General features: G+C 42.4%; 1 pseudogene; it reads left to right on the forward strand.

Annotated features, from left to right (window-relative positions):
• Positions 1-1,633: 1,633 nt before the first annotated feature.
• Positions 1,634-2,908, forward strand: LOC139075702 (Y-box-binding protein 1 pseudogene; annotated as a pseudogene).
• The last annotated feature ends 15,539 nt before the right edge of the window (positions 2,909-18,447 follow it).

Raw genomic sequence — 18,447 nt, forward strand, 5'->3', positions numbered from 1 at the left:
AGGCGTGCTGTGAGCTGAAGGCTGGAGGGGACCCTCTGCAGAGCTCTGTAGTTCTCTCAGTGCATCTCTACTCTCGGGTACTTGCCTCAGGAACTCTAGCTGCCTTGGCCTCCCCTTGTTTTTATATGCCTTGTGAGCTGAGAATGGTTTTTACATTTTTAAATGGTTGGAAAAAATCAAAAGAATAATATTCATGACACACGAAAGTGATATAAAATTCAAATTCCAGTGTCCATAAGTAAAGTTTTATTGTGGAGACAAATGAAAATAGGACATGCCAAAATTTATGGGCCACAGTAAAAGCAGTTCTAAAAGGGAAGTTTATAGCAATACAGGCTTACATCTACAAGTAAGAGAAATCTCAAACAATCTAACAGTGCACCTAAAGGAACTGGAAAAAGGAGAACAAAGCCCAAAATCAGTAGAAGGAAGGAAATAATAAAAATCAGAGCAGAAATAAATGAAATAGAGACTTTAAAAACCAGAAAAAGAAATCAATAAAACTAAGAGCTGCTTCTTTGAAAAGATAAACAAAATTGACAACCTTTAGCTAGACTCACCCAGAAAAAAGAGAAGGTTCAAATAAATAAAATCAGAAATGAAAAATGAGAATTACAACAGACACCTCAGAAGTAAGAAAGATTGTAAGAGAACACTACGAAAAGCATACACCAACAAATTGGATAATCTAGAAGAAATGGATAAATTTTAAAATAATACAACTTTTCAAAACTGAGTCAAGAAGAAATAGAGAATTTGAATAGACCAATTACCAGTAAGGAGATGGAAACAGTAATCAAAAACATCCTAAAAAATAAGAACCCAGGACCAGATGGCTTCCCTGGTGAATTCTACCAAACGTTCAAAGAAGACTTAATACCCATCCTTCTCAAACTCTTCCAAAAAACTGAAGAGGAGGGGAAGGTTCCTAACTCGTTCTACAAAACCAATATTATCCTGATGCCAAAACCAGACAAAGACAACACAAAAAAAGAAAACTACAGGCCAATATCACTAATGAACATCGATGCAAAAATCCTCAACAAAATACTAGCAAATCGAATACAACAATACATTAAAAAGATCATACATCATGATCAAGTGGGTTTCATTCCAGGAATGCAGGGATGGTTCAACATCCGCAAATCTATCAACGTGATACACCACATTAACAAAATGAAGAATAAAAATCACATGATCATCTCAATAGATGCCAAGAAAGCATTTGACAAGATACAGCATCCATTTATGATAAAAATTCTAAATAAAATGGGGATAGAAGGAAAATACCTCAACATAATAACGGCCATATGGCAAACCCACAGCAAATATCATTCTCAATGGAGAAAAACTGAAAGCTATCCCTCTAAAAACGGGAACCAGACAAGGATGCCCACTCTTGCCACTCCTACTTAACATATTATTGGAAGTCCTAGCCAGAGCAATCAGGCAAGAAAAGGAAATAAAAGGGGTCAAAACTGGGAAGGAAGAAGTGAAACTGTCACTATTTTCAGATGACATGATTTTATATATAGAAAACCTTAAAGAATACACCAAAAACCTTTTAGAAATAATAAGTGAATATGGTAAAGTTGCAGGATACAAAATCAACATACAAAAATTAGTTGCATTTCGGATCGGTAGCGGGAGCGGAGAGCGGACCCCAGAGAGCCCTGAGCAGCCCCACCGCCGCCGCCGGCCTAGTTACCATCCCACCCCGGGAGGAGCCGCAGCTGCCGCAGCCGGCCCCAGTCACCATCACCGCAACCATGAACAGCGAGGCCGAGACCCAGCAGCCGCCCGCCGCCCCCGCCCTCAGCGCTGCCGACACCAAGCCCGGCACCACGGGCAGCGTTGCAGGGAGCTGCGGCCCGGGCGGCCTCACATCGGCGGCGCCTGCCAGCGGGGACAAGAAGGTCATCGCAACAAAGGTTTTGGGAACAGTAAAATGGCTCAATGTAAGAAACGGATATGGTTTCATCAACAGGAATGACACCAAGGAAGATGTATTTGTACACCAGACTGCCATAAAGAAGAATAACCCCAGGAAGTACCTTCGCAGTGTAGGAGATGGAGAGACTGTGGAGTTTGATGTTGTTGAAGGAGAAAAGGGTGCGGAGGCAGCAAATGTTACAGGTCCTGGTGGAGTTCCAGTGCAAGGAGTAAATATGCAGCAGACCGTAACCATTATAGACGCTATCCACGTCGCAGGGGTCCTCCACGCAGTTACCAGCAGAATTACCAGAATAGTGAGAGTGGGGGAAAGAATGAGGGATCGGAGAGCGCTCCCGAAGGCCAGGCCCAACAGCGCCGGCCCTACCGCAGGCGACGGTTCCCACCTTACTACATGCGGAGACCCTATGGGCGTCGACCACAGTATTCCAACCCTCCTGTGCACGGAGAAGTGATGGAGGGTGCTGACAACCAGGGTGCAGGAGAACAAGGTAGACCAGTGAGGCAGAATATGTATCGGGGTTATAGACCACGATTCCGCAGGGGCCCTCCTCGCCAAAGACAGCCTAGAGAGGATGGCAATGAAGAAGATAAGGAAAATCAAGGAGATGAGACCCAAGGTCAGCAGCCACCTCAACGTCGGTACCGCTGCAACTTCAATTACCGACGCAGACGCCCAGAAAACCCTAAACCACAAGATGGCAAAGAGACAAAAGCAGCCGATCCACCAGCTGAGAATTCGTCCGCTCCCGAGGCTGAGCAGGGCGGGGCTGAGTAAATGCCGGCTTACCATCTCTACCATCATCCGGTTTAGTCATCCAACAAGAAGAAATGAATATGAAATTCCAGCAATAAGAAATGAACAAAAGATTGGAGCTGAAGACCTTAAGTGCTTGCTTTTTGCCTGTTGACCAGATAACTAGAACTATCTGCATTATCTATGCAGCATGGGGTTTTTATTATTTTTACCTAAAGATGTCTCTTTTTGGTAATGACAAACGTGTTTTTTTTAAAAAAAAAAAAAAGCCTGGTTTTTCTCAATACACCTTTAAAGGTTTTTAAATTGTTTCATATCTGGTCAAGTTGAGATTTTTAAGAACCTCATTTTTAATTTGTAATAAAAGTTTACAACTTGATTTTTTCAAAAAAGTCAACAAACTCCAAGCACCTGTTAATAAAGGTCTTAAATAAAAAAAAAACAATTAGTTGCATTTCTATATACCAACAACGAAGTAGCAGAAAAAGAAATTAATAATACAATCCCATTTACAATTGCAACAAAAAGAATAAAACACCTAGGAATAAACTTAATCAAAGAGGTGAAAGACCTATACACTGAAAACTATAAAACATTGCTGAAGGAAATTGAAGATACAAAGAAATGGAAAGCTAGTCTGTGCTCTTGGATTGGAAGAATTAACAGTTAAAATGTCCATACTTCCTAAAGCAACCTACAGATTCAATGCAATCTCCATCAAAATTCCAACATTTTTCACAGAAATAAAACAAGGAATCCTAAAATTTATATGGAACAACAAAAGACCTCAAATAGCCAAAAGAATCCTGAGAAAAAAGAACAAAGCTGGAGGTATCACACTCCCTGATTTCAAAATATACTACAAAGCTAGAGTTATCAAAGCAGCATGGTACTGGCACAAAAACAGACACAGAGATCAATAGAACAGAATTGAGAACCCAGAAATAAACCCACACATTTATGGACAGCTAATTTTCAACAAGAGAGCCAAGAACATACAATGGAGAAAGGAAAGTCTCTTCAGTAAATGGTGTTGGGAAAACTGGACCACAACATGCAAAAGAATGAAAGCAGACCATTATCTTACACCATACACAAAAATTAAAATGGATTAAAGACTTGAAGGTAAGACCTGGTTTCATGGTTTCAACCGTGAAACTTCTAGGAGAAAGTATAGGCAGTACGCTCTTCAATATTGGTCTTAGCAGAATATTTTCAAGTACCATGTCTGACTGGGTAAGGGAAACAATAGAAAAACAAATGGAACTACATCACACTAAAAATCTTCTGCACAGCAAAGGAAACCATCAACAAAATGAAAAGGCAACCTAACATTTGAGAGAAAATATTTGCAAACCATATATCTGATAAGGGGTTAATATCCAAAATATGTAAAGAACTCACACATCTCAACAACAACAAAACTAACATTCCAATTAAAAAATGGGCAAAAGATCTGAACAGAGATTTCTCCAAAGAAGACATAATGATGGCCAATAGGCACTTGAAAAGATGTCGAACATCATTAACTATCAGGGAAATGCAAATCAAAAGTACAATGAGATATCATCTCACGCCCATCAGAATGGCTATAATTAACATGACAGGAAACAACAAGTGTCAGAGAGGATGTAGAGAGAAGGGAACTCTCATACACTGCTGGTGGGAGTGCAAACTGGTGCAGCCACTATGGAAAACAGTATGGAGATTCCTCAAAAAATTAAGACTAGAACTACCATACAATCCAGTTATTCCACTGCTGGGTATTTGTCCAAAGAACATCAAAACATGAATGTGTAAAGATACTTGCACCCCTATGTTCACTGCAACATTATTCACAATAGCCAAGACTTGGAAGCAACCTGGGTGCCCACCAAGGGACGAATGGACAGAGAAGATCTGTTATATATACACAATGGAATACTACTCAGCCATCAAAAACAAAATCTGACCATTTGTGACAACATGGATGGACCTTGAGGGTATTACGCTAAGCGAAATAAGTCAGAAAATCAAATACCGTATGATCTCACCCATAAACAGAAGATGAAAAAAACAAACAAACAAACACACAGAGATTGGATTGGTGGTTACCAGAGGGGAAGGAGGAAGAAGGAGGGCAAAAGGGGGGATTAGGCACATGTGTGTGGTGATGGATTGTAATTAGTCTTTGGGTGATGAACATGATGTAATCTACACAGAAATATAAATACAATGATGAATATCCAAAATTTATATAATGTTATAAACCAATGTTACTGCAATAAAAAAAATTAAGAAACATAAGATAAAATAGATATAATAGGAGTAAATTAATCAGTAAATAGGACATCAGTAACATTCCAGCAAAACCATATGTAAAATAAACTGCATTTGAGGGGCCGGCCCGGTGGTGCAGCAGTTAAGTTCACATGTTCCGTTTCTCGGTGGCTCGGGATTCGCCAGTTCGGATCCCGGGTGCAGACATGGCACCGCTTGGTAAAGCTGTGGAAGGCGTCCCACATATAAAGTAAAGGAAGATGGGCACGGATGTTAGCTCAGGGCCAGTCTTCCTCGGCAAAAAGAGGAGCATTGGCAGTAGTTAGCTCAGGGCTGATCTTCCTCAAAAAATAAATAAATAAACTGCATTTGAAAACACTAAAAATAAATAAATAAATAAAGTTTGTTGGACCACAACCTTGCTCGTTCAGTCACGTGTCGTCTATGGCTGCTTTCGGCTACAATGGCAGAGATGAGTGTTTGACAGACTGAATGGCCCACAAAGCCTAAAATATTTACTATCTGACTGCCGTAGTCTGAATGTCTGTGTCCCCCCAAAATTCATATGTTCAAATCCTAACCCCCAGAGATGATGGTATGAGGAGGTGGGGTCTTTGGGAGGTGCTCAGGTCATGAGGGTGGACCATTCATGAATGAAATTAGCATTTCTAAAAAAGAGACCCCACAGAGATCACTCACCCCTTCTGCCACGTGGGGACATAGCCAGAAAGCACCGGCTACGAACCAGAAGAGCCCTCACCAGAACTTGACCATAGTGGTGCCTTGATCTTGGACTTCCAGCCTCCCAAACTGTAAGAAATAAATTTCTCTTATTTATAAGCTACCCAGTCTGTGGTGTTTTATTATAGCAGCACGAATAGACTAAGACACTGACCCTTTACAGAAAAAACTCACCAACCCCTGGCGTAGGGGTATACAGAAGATTGGATGATGTCTTATGTATCTCTTTGAACACTGTGGTGGTGTAACACAAATTGGTGTATGCAGTAAGAGGATAGAGGCAGAGACAAGATACATAATGTCACTTATATGAATGGAATGGTGGTATGAAACAAATGTCTTCAGGGAAAGGATGGAGCTGCATGTAAAACTGAGTGTGTTACCTATATGTATGAATGGAATACTGCATAAGAAATTAACTTAATATTTTAAATGAAAGAAATAAATATGTATAAAATTGAATGACAGGTTGATTATCTCTATGAATGATATATTGATAAATTAATATCTGCAATAAAATAGGGCTGTCATATTTCTGAATTTGTTTATAAAAGTGAATTTTCTAATGAAATAATAGAGCTATACACAAGATTGAATAAATTAATTGTCTCAATAGAGTGTTGATAAAACAAAAATGAATTTATCTAGTTGAGAGGACAGATCTGTAGATAAGATTTTAATGTGTTATTTATAGCTATGAGTGGAATGTTTACGCAACATAAGTTCAGTATATCTGCTGAAAGAGTAGTTCTGTGCACAAGATTATTTTCTATTTATCTATGAATGGAGGGTTGCATAATGAAAATGATTATATCTATTGAAAAGATAGCACTGTAGCCAAGATTAAATGCTATTTATTTATCTCTATAAATTGAGGTTTGTGTAACACAATACATCTTCTGAAATGATAGAGCTGTACACAAGATTGAGGATATTTAGCTCATGAATGTAGTGTTGATATAACACAAGAAAATGTCTGCGATTAAAGGTTAGAACTATAAACAAGGTTGGAAGGTGTCGCTTTTTTCCTCTTTGAACAGAATGTCAGTGTAACAAGATTGTTTCTACTAAAAAGATAGGTCTGTATCTTTGAATAATGTAATAAGATTGAATAATACATTATCTCTATGAATGAGGCATTCGTATGATTCCAATACGTGTCTGCAATGAAAAGAGGACTGAATCCTCAGGCTTTCACACAGTCTATATATATATAGAAAAAAGAGGGCTGAAAGGCACGTTACTTACTGAAATAAGTGGAGTTTTTGTGGGGTTTTTTTTGTGAGGAAGATTGGCCCTGAGCTAACATCTGTTGCCAATCTTTCTTGTTTTTTCCTTTCTCCCCAAAGCCCCAGTACATAGGTGTGTATCCTATTTGCAAGTCATTCTATTTCCTCCATGTGGGATGTGCCACAGCATGGCTTGATGAGTGGTGCATAGGTCTGCGCCCAGGATCCAAACCGGTGAACCCTGGGCCGCTGGAGTGCATGAATTTAACTATTCAGCCCCAGTGCCGGCCCCTGGAGTTTTGATTTAACATGAATAGTTCTATCTACTAGAAGGACTGACCTGTGTATGGTCAATACAAGATTAAATTATGTTAGTTACGTCTACGAATGGAGTGTTGGTATAACACAAGTGAATGTCTCCAGTGAAAGTAGTGATCTAGACATATACATGTGATTATGTTAATCTGTAAGATTGTAGTTTTAGCATAATAAAAAGAAATGTGTTCAATACAAAGATACACCCACACGCCATTTGCAGAGAGAACATTTAATTCAATTTGTGTATATACACGTGTACGTGCATGCATGAAAATTGAATTAAATTTTATCACTGCAAATGGACTGTTGGTGTAACACAAAAGAATATATCTACCAAAGGGATAGAGCTAAAATAAGGTTGAGTATTTTATCATTTCTTATATGGTGGCTATCTTCCAATAAGTAGGAAGCTGAAGCTGCAAGGCCAGATGAGGGCCACACCTGAAATTGGCACAAGGTCACTTCTGCTGTAATCTACTGGTCAAAGCAGTCACGAGGTCTGCCCAGATTCAAGAGTGTGAAGAAATAGACTCTACCTCACAAATGAAGCCTGAGAGATATTGTTGTGGCAATCACTGGAAAATAGAATCTGCCACATATGGAAAAAGGCATAGATAAGATTGAATGGTATGTACATCTATGAATGGTGTGTCGCTGGAACAACAACATATACACTCCAAGGAATGGAGTATACACAAAATTGAATGATATGCTATGGATTACTATAATGGAGTGTTGTTAAAACAAAGCAATGTAGCTGCTGAAAGGAAAGCATTGAACTAAAACATAGGTTTAGTTATTTGTCATCTACCTCTGTAATTGGAGTGTTGGTAGAATAAATATACCTACTGAAAGGAAAGTGCTGTAAACAGTTATTAATGCCATGTTATGTATCTGAACACAAATGTATCTGTGGAAAGGAACGTGCCACACACAAGACTGAATGATAGTATATGTGTCTAGGAAGGAAGTGTTGCTAGAGCCAAACATACATCTGCATTGTATGGAAAAAGCTATCCACGAGTAAGAATGACACGTTGTGTGTCTCTGATAATAACGATTTTAGAATTCAAACAAATGTGCTCCCTGAATGGAGCAGGCTCTCCACAAGGCTGAACTCTGCACGTGTCTCTAGGAATGGGGTATTAATACAGAAGCATCTTTGCCTGGTAAAGGAAATGCTATACACCAGATTATGTCTCTCTCTGAAGGAATGTTGGTAAAGACAAAGAAAAAGTACTTACAGAAAGGAAAGATGTATATATAAAATTGGACTCTTTACAGGTTATTTATCTTTATTATGGTATACTGGAGAACACACACAAATTGAAAGGGTCAGAGCTTGTGTGGGACTGAAAGGGTGAAAGCCAGCTCAGACTGAAAAGAAGATAGGCAGCTCTGCCATTAATTGGGCTGGAGGGACAAATACTGATCAAGAAAGCTGCAGAATTAACAGAAAATACTGTGTCTCCCAAGGTCACGCAACACTTGTAAAATGCCATAACAGCCCCCTCCTATGATGCTGCAGACCTGCCTTGCAATTTCATTGATTACCAGGGATACCCAATTGCTAAACTACCCTCACCTGATGACAGTTCCTAGTCCTCAGTTAGCCCCCGATTCTCATAATCTCATCTCAAGTTTAAATGTTATGGGGTGTTTACTGAAATAAACGAAAAAATATATATATACACAACTTACTGACATTTCATCTCTATAAATGGTGTGTTTTTAGAACACAAACGAATATATCTAATGAAAGAGAAGAGCTATACGCAAAGTTGAATATGTCTCTCAATGAAGGATGACTGGAAAAACAAGAGAAAGTATATTTTGAAAGGAAAAAAAACTACAGTCAAGAGTGAATAATTTAAGTCTCTTTGAATGGATTGTCGCTAGAACATAAACTAAAGCAAAATGCTATACACAGAGCCATTTACATTTTGTTTCTGTATGGAGTGTTGGTGGACACACATGATTTTATCTATTGAAAGGAACATCTTATGTATCAAATTGAATATTTTATTTGTCTAAGAAAGGATTAGCTAACTTTTTCTATAAGGGGCCACAGAGCGATTATTTTCAGCTTTGAGGGGCAAATGGTCTCTGTTGCAACTACTCAACTAGGCCAAAGCAGCCATATGCAACAGGCTGACGAATGGCTGTGCCCGTGTGCCATAAAATTTTACTTGCAATAACTGAATTTGCCCTGGGCCGTAGTTTGCTGCCCTTTGACTTACAGACATGGACTGCAGAACACAAATGCATGTATCTCCTCATAAAAACTGCTGTTTAAAAGATTGAGCGATAGGTGTCTCTAGAAATTGTGTCTTGGTAGAACAAAAAATAATGCATTTGAGAGGAAAAAGTGATAAAACTTGATGACATGTTTGATATGTCTATGAGTAAATGGTTGCTAAAATACATAAAAGATATATACTCAAAGGAAAGCTGCAGACTCAAAATTGAGTTCCGTATTATTTATTTATGTGACTGAACAAAGAAATATATCTAATGAAAGAGGTATACTCAACATGGAAGAATATGAAATCTATCTCTATGAATAGACTATAAAAACTAAATTATCTACTCAAAAGAAGTAGCTGAACAAAAGGAGAATAAAATATTCTATAATAAATATGTATCTCTGCATAATGAGGGAAAAACTACACACACACACTTCAATTACATGCTATGTATCTCTATGAAGGGAATGTTGGTAGAACACTAACATATCATCATGAGAGAATTTCCTATACACACAATTAAATTATACATTTTATATCTCCGTGAATGAAGAGTTTGTAAGTCTAAATGAATATATCCACTGAAAGAAAGGATTTATACACAAAACTGAATGATATGAAATATATCTTTATAAATGGAATGTTGGTAGAAAACAGTAACAGAAGGTAGGTATCCACTGAAAGGAAACATCTATACTCAATACATATTGTAAATCTCTGCAATAAAAAGTGGTTAGAATGGAAATGACTCTACTCAAAGAAAAGTGGTACACACAAACTGAATGATGGGTTACTCATCTCTGAATTGAATGTTGGTATAACAACAGTGAGAGTATCTAATGAGACTGAGTGATGTGTTTTTATCTCCATGAATGAAGTGTTTGTGAAGACAAATGCAGATATCTGAAGTGTTAGTAGGATACAAGCAATTGCACCTATTAAAAGGAAAGATTTAGAAACAAGACTGAATGAAAGGCTTTCTCTCTATGAATGGATTGCTGGCAGAACTGAAATGAGTATCTGATGAAACAAACTGCCATACACAACCCTGAATGATGTTTCATTTCTATATGAATGGAGTCCTGGCAAACCCAAATGAATACATCTACTCAAACAAGAATGGTATACATAAGATCCATATATACATGAAATTCATATATACGTAAATGCATATGTCTTAATAAATGAAAAAATAACCAACACAAGCAAAAAATCTACTTAAAGGAAAGATATATTCAAAAGATTGAATTAGGGGGCTGGCCCCGTAGTCAAGTGGTTAAGCTTGCACGCTCCACTTGGGCGGCCCAGGGTTTCACCAGTTTGGATCCCGGGCACAGACATGGCACCGCTCATCAAACCATGCTGAGGCAGTGTCCCACATAGCAGAGCTGGGAGGACCTATAACTGGAATATACAACTATGTACTGGGAGCTTTGGGGAGAAGAAGAAGAAGAAGAAAAAGAAGATTGGCAACAGATGTCAGCTCAGGTGGCAATCTTTTAAAAAAAAAAGATTGAATTATATGTTATGCATCTCTATGAAAAGAGTGCAGAAAAATATCTTCAATGAAAGAATGGAGCTAATAAACCTAAAACTGAATGTGTTACTTATATCCATGAATGGAGTGTTGCATAACAACAGAATTTATGAATATCTTAAATGAAAAGAAAGAAGTAAACACAAAATTGAATGATATGTTTGGTTCCCAGGAGTATTCATCCCTGGGTCCTGCTAGAAACCAGACTTCCAGGCCCAGCCCACCTCGGAGATAAGAACACAGGGACTACAGGGGTAAATCCACAGCACTGGATCCCTCCAGCAGCCAAAAAACTGCTTTCTCGTATCAAATAAAGGACTCTGTGTTTCTAATGAGAAGCCACTTGTGACTCCTTCCCATTCATCTTGTAAAAAAGGCCGCCTCCCATGGCCCCACCTGCACTGGCCCCACCTGTTCCTAGGAGACGGACATCTGGCCTTAGACTTCCCCTCGCCCCCACCCATGGCTGTCAGGGGTCCCACAGCACTACTGACACATCTTCAGGTTATAGTGTTGCTGTACCAACCCTACCAGTCAACTCTGCCCACCCTGCTGTGGCCCTGGAAACTAGACTGTTTTATTTAATGGACATGCCACTCACCCAAGTGGTTGTAACTGGTACTGCAAGGTGTATTATAAAAATAGACGTTGCAAGTGTATGTATTACTTCTCTTGATGGTAAAGGATGTTCCCACCGGGGACATGCCATAATGAGAACAGTGGCAGTGGGATGAGTACACATCTGGGTCTCCCCTGGCATCCCCAGCCCAAATGTGTAGTGTGGGTGAAGCAGTACCGGATGGGTGGGGAAGAGGCCACTGACCCATGAAAGAGGTGGTAGAGAAAGGCGTGCTTAAGGACACCTCCCACTCGGGCCAATTAGTCCTGATGAGACTTTCAAATTACAAGCGTTAATTACGGACAGTAATCATAGTGCAGCCTGTGGGAAAAGGATGTTGGCAAAAGTGTCCCCTGGGGTTTTGGACTTGGTGTCCTTACGAGAAGTGGCGAGGACACAGAGAGACACGCAGAAGGTGCTGTGAATGGAGGCTGAGATTGGAGTGATGTGTCTACTAGCCAAGGAATGCCGCCAACCACCAGAAGCTGGGAAACATGCATGGAACAGATTCTCCCTCGGTTTCCAGAAGGAATCAACCCTGCCACCACCTTGACTTTGCACTTCTGGCCTCCTGAACTGTGAGAGAATACGTTTCTGTTGTTTTAAACCTCCCAGTTTGTGGTATTTTCTCACAGCAACCTCAGGAAACTAATACAGTCGAGGCTCAGATCCCTGTGGAGCAAAGTGTTAGATAGCGTGGGCTCTAAATATGGAATTTCCCAGGACACCTCCCATCTGGATAGAACGTTTAATACTGAGATTGGTGATGGAGAGGCAAAGAGGCCCAGACAGCCCATAAGAGAACCAAACCACCTAAGTAATCCTTCTCACCCTTCATTCTTCCTTACCAAGCTGTGCAGCATGCTGTTTGGAACATCAAATGCCACTTCTTGAAGGAAAGGCACAGAAGTGAGGGCAACACCCTCTAACTGTTACTAGTTTCTGCAAGTCTCCCTTTCGACCTGTGGCTCCCAGCCCCGGGGGACCTGGAGCAGACCAACACTGGGACACATTCATCGCCACAGCCCCTGAATCTGCATCTCCTCCTAAGCCTCAGACCCCATGCACCTGCAGCAGGTGAGGAAGGCACCGGCAGCGCTGAGCAGGAGGCCAGGCCCACCAGAAAGCCCAGCACAGCCCAGGGCAGGAAAGGAATTGCCCTGAGTGGGCGGGCAAGATCTTGCCTAAGACTAGTCCCTAGGAGGGAGCCACTCCTCCTCCTCCCAGGGGGCAGGAGAGAGTCTGGGGCAGACCTTGCCATGAGGGCACCACGTCCTCCTTTTACCTGCAGCATGCCCAGCATCACGCAGGACGGTTGTTCAGCTAGTGCTTGTCAACTCCTCTAGGACAGAGCATGGCTTTTGCTTCTTTCCCATACCCTCCCACACCAGCATGACACAGGGCATACAGGCTGTGTGAGAGCATGGCAGGACCCAACAGGTGGACCCTTCTCAAGGCCTTACCCACCCCTGCCTAGATTGATAAATGGCTGGAATCCAGAAGCAGGAGCCAGGGATAAAATTTATTGCAGTTCCCAGGAATCCCAAGGCTTTGGGCTCTGGAAGAATAAATCTGGGAGGCATGGGGTGCAAGAGATAGTAGTGAGAAAATGGAAGCTAAGTTTCAAGGAAAGTGTTCATTTTTCTCACTCATTTTTTTTTTAATTAAGGGGTTAATATAGAGAAAAGGGGGCAAGAGCCAGGAGACCCCCTCAAAGTCAGAGGGTTTGGTTTCCTCTAGCAATTTTCTGTGCCATGATTTCCAGAGGAGGGATGGTCCTAAAGTCCTATGTCACTGAGCACCTGGCTAGTGAGAAAAGATGGAATGTGGCTGGGAGAGAGTACTCACTGCTGTCCTCACAGTCTGGAGACTTCACATGTACCAGGCTCTCAGGGTTTGCCTCCCTCCCCGTCAGGCCCTATAAACCTAAGATCTGGAGAGAGAGCCTGCAAGAAAAGGCAGGATGGGAAAAACGCAAGAATTGAAAGTGGCAGGTGAAGTGGCCTGAGAGGAGAGAAGGAGGGCTTGTGAATCCAGGAGACCCTCTCCCAGTCTACAGCGCCCTTCCCAAACGCCCCATTGGGAAATCACTACACGCACAGGCACCATCACTTCCTGCCACATAGCCCCTTCAGGGCACCGAGGGTCAAGACTCACTTTGTTGCCAGCTCGTAATCACCTGGCCAAAGTCGTTTCTGTGCTGCCATCAGTGGTGGCCCTCTGTCTGGCTGCAGATCAAAGCTCTGAACTAAAACTCCCTCTGGGATGCTCACATTCTGCAAGTGCATCCTCCTATCCACCATCCTGCACCGCCCCGCCTCCCCCAAATCACACACTCCCTGCCCCTCATCAAATCTGACATGCCCTACCTGGAGGACTATATGCTCAGTGGAATAGGTCACACACGGAAAGGCAACTACTGTAATGATCTCACTTATATGTGGAATCTAAAATAAGTCAGTCAGGGGTTGGCCCAGTGGCGCAGCGGTTAGGTGCACATGTTCTGCTTTGGTGGCCTGGGCTTCACCGGTTTGGATCCTGGATGCAGACATGGCACCGCTTGGCAAGCCATGCTGTGGTAGGCGTCCCACATAAAAAAAGTAGAGGAAGATGGGCACGGATGTTAGCTTGGGGCCAGTCTTCCTCAGCAAAAAGAGGAGGATTGGCAGCAGATGTTAGCTCAGGGCTAATCTTCCTCAAAAAAAATAAAATAAAATAAATAAATAAAATAAGCCAGTCAAATTCACAGAAACAGACACATAATGGTAGTGGCCAGGCCTGGAGTGTGAGAGAAATAGCGAGATGTTAGGTAAAAGGTACAAACTCAGTGATAAGAAGAATAAGTTCTGGAGGTCTCACGTACAGCAGAGTGACTACAGTTAATAATAACATATCATATACTTAAAATTTGCTGAGAATAGATCTCAAATGTTCTCATCACACAAAAAATGGTAACTATATGAGATGATGGGTATGTTAATCAGCTTAATTGTGGTAATCATTTCACAATGTACATGTGTATCAAAACGTCACATTGTACAACTTAAATATATATACAATTTTATTTGCCAAATTTGTCAGTAATACTTCAATAAAGCTGAAGAAGAAAATTTTAAGAAAACAACTCTGCCACGCCCTCACATCTGTCCCTGACCAGTCCCCCTCCCATGACACTTCCAGACCACCTGCTCTTCTCTCCCATCCCTTTCACCACACCCTCCTCTCTTCCTGCTGAAGTCTGCAGATCTCGAATAAAATCAAACAGCTGATTCTTCCTCCCCTAGTTCTCAGTGCTATTCGCAGCTAGGCCTTAGGAAGAACACCATCATTAACGCTGCCCAAATGGGCTTGTATTTTTAAAAAAGTACTTTTAAACCAAATGAATCTTTAACTGAAGGGTGAGTTTTGTTTTCATATATTTGTTTTTGAGTGTTTTTGCTTTATAGAGGGTAACAATACTAGGACCTCCCTTCTAGAAAGAACTGGCCTAAAGGAGGGGCCTCCTTTTTGCCTCTCTGGCTTCTCATTGAATCTTCAAATGTGATTATGGGTAGAATTACATTGGGAAGCTTACTAAAAACACAGAACAAGGGCCCCACTCACCATCTCACTCAGAGTAAAAGCCAGAGTCCTTAGAATTGCTCACAAGGCCCCACGCCATCTGGCCCTCATCTCCTCTTATCATTCGCCACATGGCTCCCTCTGCTCCAGCCCAACTGGCCTCTCCTGTTGTTTCCTGAATACATCCTGCATGTTCCTGCCTCAGTTAAGGGCCTTTGCACTTGCTCGGTCTGCGACACTTGTCCCTGCGGCTCACTCCCTCACCCTCTTCAGATCTTTACTCAACTGGTAATCTCAGTGAGGTCTTCTAAAGTTCTGCACCCAATTTCAGTGGGGGGTGAGGGTGTTCCCTACCACCAAGCAATTCTCCGGACACCAGCTGGGTGTCCTACAATTCAACTCAATTCTGACACTGTCTGCCCAGAAATAGCAACAGATCCACAGGTTAAGTGCCGGTCCCGCCACCCGATACTCACATACACTTCAGATGACGGTGAGTCCAGGTTGTCACCTGTGCTTCTGACCGAATGGCTATAGATTGGAGGTTCCAATAACCCCCTCATTGGGTTCGATTAACTAGCTAGAGTGGCTCACAGAACTCAGAGAAACATTTTACTGACTGGATTGCCAGTTTCTTATAAAAGGATATAACTCAGGATGGAAGAGATGTATAAGGCAAGGCATGGGGAAAGGGTGCAGAGGTGCCATGCTCTCTCTGAGGGCACCACTCTCCTGAATCTCACCAGCTCAGAAGCTCCCTGAACCCTGTTCTTCTGGGTTTTCATGGAGGCTCCATTACAGAGGTATGAGTGACTGAAACTACAGGCCCTTGGCGAGTGACTCAACCTCATCCCCTCTGGAGGTCAGGGAGATAGGACCGAAAGTTCCAACCCTCTAATCACATGGTTGGTTCTCCTGGCAACCAGCCCCATCCTTAGGTTCGGTACAAAAGTCACTTCATTAATATAACAAAAGACACCTCTGTCCCTCTCATCACTCAGGAAATTCCAAGGGAATTTAACAGTTCTATGCCAGCAACAGTGGAGAAGACCAAATATTTATTATAATCACAGTGTCACACCTTCCCTGGACACTCTACCAAAAACTGCCACTCTCCCAATACTTCCCATTCCCTTCCCAGACTGACCATTCTCTTTCACACTCACCATTCAGTTAACATATGTTTTTCTTGTTTACTTTGACTATTGTCTATCTTGCCCACTAGAATGTTAAATTCCACTATGGTATTGTTGAAAGAACTAGGCCCAAGATGGAGCCGCTCCTGTCCAGAGAGCCAAACCGAAACTTAGATAACTTTCATGTCCCTGTAATGCTCTGCTTGACCAGAAACGCAGGCTATCCATTCAGCCAATCCCCAAATGCCCAGCCAACTCTGGGCTCTAGACTTACTTCCTTGTTCCTTGTCACCCCAAACAAGGCTGACTGGGGTGGCCCCAGCCCATCAGATGTTTTCTATTTTCCTCTTTTGTTTGTTCTTTATTTTTTATCCTATAAAAGCTTCCTGCCTTCCACCCCATTTTGCTGACAGAATGAAGACTGTCCACTTCAAGAAGTGTTAAAGTTTGTGTGTATCACATAAACTGTGGTTTTTAATCATTTTTCAATAGTATACATTTTTATTTTAGTCGCTGCTGTTTCCCCAGCAGCTAGAACAGTTCCTGGCACATAGACGGCACTTAATCAGTACCATACAAGTGATGACTGGATTTCATTTTATCCTCACGCACTCCTGTGAGCACATTGTTTCATTCACTCCATTATTATTCTGCGAGGCCTCATGCTGTGAGTGGGGAACCCAGCTGATGACCATGAGATAGACACAAGGCTCCTTCCTTCACAGGGTTCACAGGATTTTGAAATAAAGCAAACAAACAAGTACCTACAATAACAAACTCCGATAAGCCTAGAAACGGAAAGTACAGAGTGTTCCACACCAGGTGCTCTGCGTACGTCATCTCAGTTGCCTCTCACAAGGGCATCCTGAAGCAGCTGTTCTGCAGGAAACTAAAACCCAGAGAGCAGAAGTATTCTGTCCAGACCTCAGACTCAAACCCAGATCTGCTTCACTCTAAACCCCATGGTCACTTAGGTCTCCCTTACGTTCAACCCCTAGAGAGGAAGTTAGTTACACTCTTGAGCTACAGGCCAAAAGGCAATGAGAAATTTAGGCGCACCAGTGTCACACTCCCCAAGGGGGATGTCCCCTGCTGGGATCGTCATGGGACCTACTTGCAGCAAGCCCAGGCGTTTGAAGCCCTTCCCATGAGGGAGCACATTATCTGGACTTTGGGATTAAGACTCAGGGAGAGGGCATGGGACAGGTTAAGATTTCACTCTCCCAGGAGAGGAAAATCTGAGGATTCTGTCCACATTTGAAGCCACAGAGAAGACTCCTCTTTCCTTGATGCCGTTCACTTCCTCTCTTCTCTTACCAAAAATACACTTGGGAGTGCTTGCAGGAAGGAGAACACAGGGCCTTGGGGTGAAAAGCTTTCCTTCAGTGCCCATGGCTCCAAACCTACTTGCGTCCTCTGAGGCAGGTTCAGGCGGCCAGTGGTGCAATCCTCAGATGTCAATGCCAAATAAGGCAGCTCCTTACAGCCTCCTGTAACAGCTCTCACTTCTCCAGAGCCCCTGAGGGTCCAGGCTCTGGGCTAACCCCTCCACATGCACTACATCCCACATGAAGGAAGTCACTGTCTGTATCCCCATTTTATAGACGAGCACACTGAGACTCCTAAGTAGTCGTCACTAGCTCATAAATAGCTCTTGTTCCTCTTAAAACACTATGACTAACTGCATTTTATGTTCATTTTGGCTGGAGTCTGGGGAGACCTCTGCATACCAGGCGGCAGGACTGATGCTCAGCTCTCTGACCAACGGATGCTCATGCCCAGCCTCACAGTCGGTCCAACGCCTCACACCGGAAGACAGGCGAGGAGGTGGAAACGCTACCACACCGGGGGAATTACAAAGACCTGCCTATGGCGGCATGGAGCCAAGATTAAACTCACGTCCATCTCGGCTTCAGAGCTTATGCCAAGCGGGAGGGGACACGGTCTGGGTAACCCAGGCTGAGCAGACGGCAGGCCAGGCCGGCTGCTCCGGCTCTTGGGGTGATTTCCCCGCCCGCCGGCTTCCTAAGCGCACGAACCACACTCCCGAGAGAGCAGTGAACGCATGCGTAAGGGGGGACAGCGGTAGCC

This window comes from Equus przewalskii, chromosome 14, assembly GCF_037783145.1.
Source record: "Equus przewalskii isolate Varuska chromosome 14, EquPr2, whole genome shotgun sequence".
In the NCBI taxonomy this organism is placed as follows: domain Eukaryota; kingdom Metazoa; phylum Chordata; class Mammalia; order Perissodactyla; family Equidae; genus Equus; species Equus przewalskii.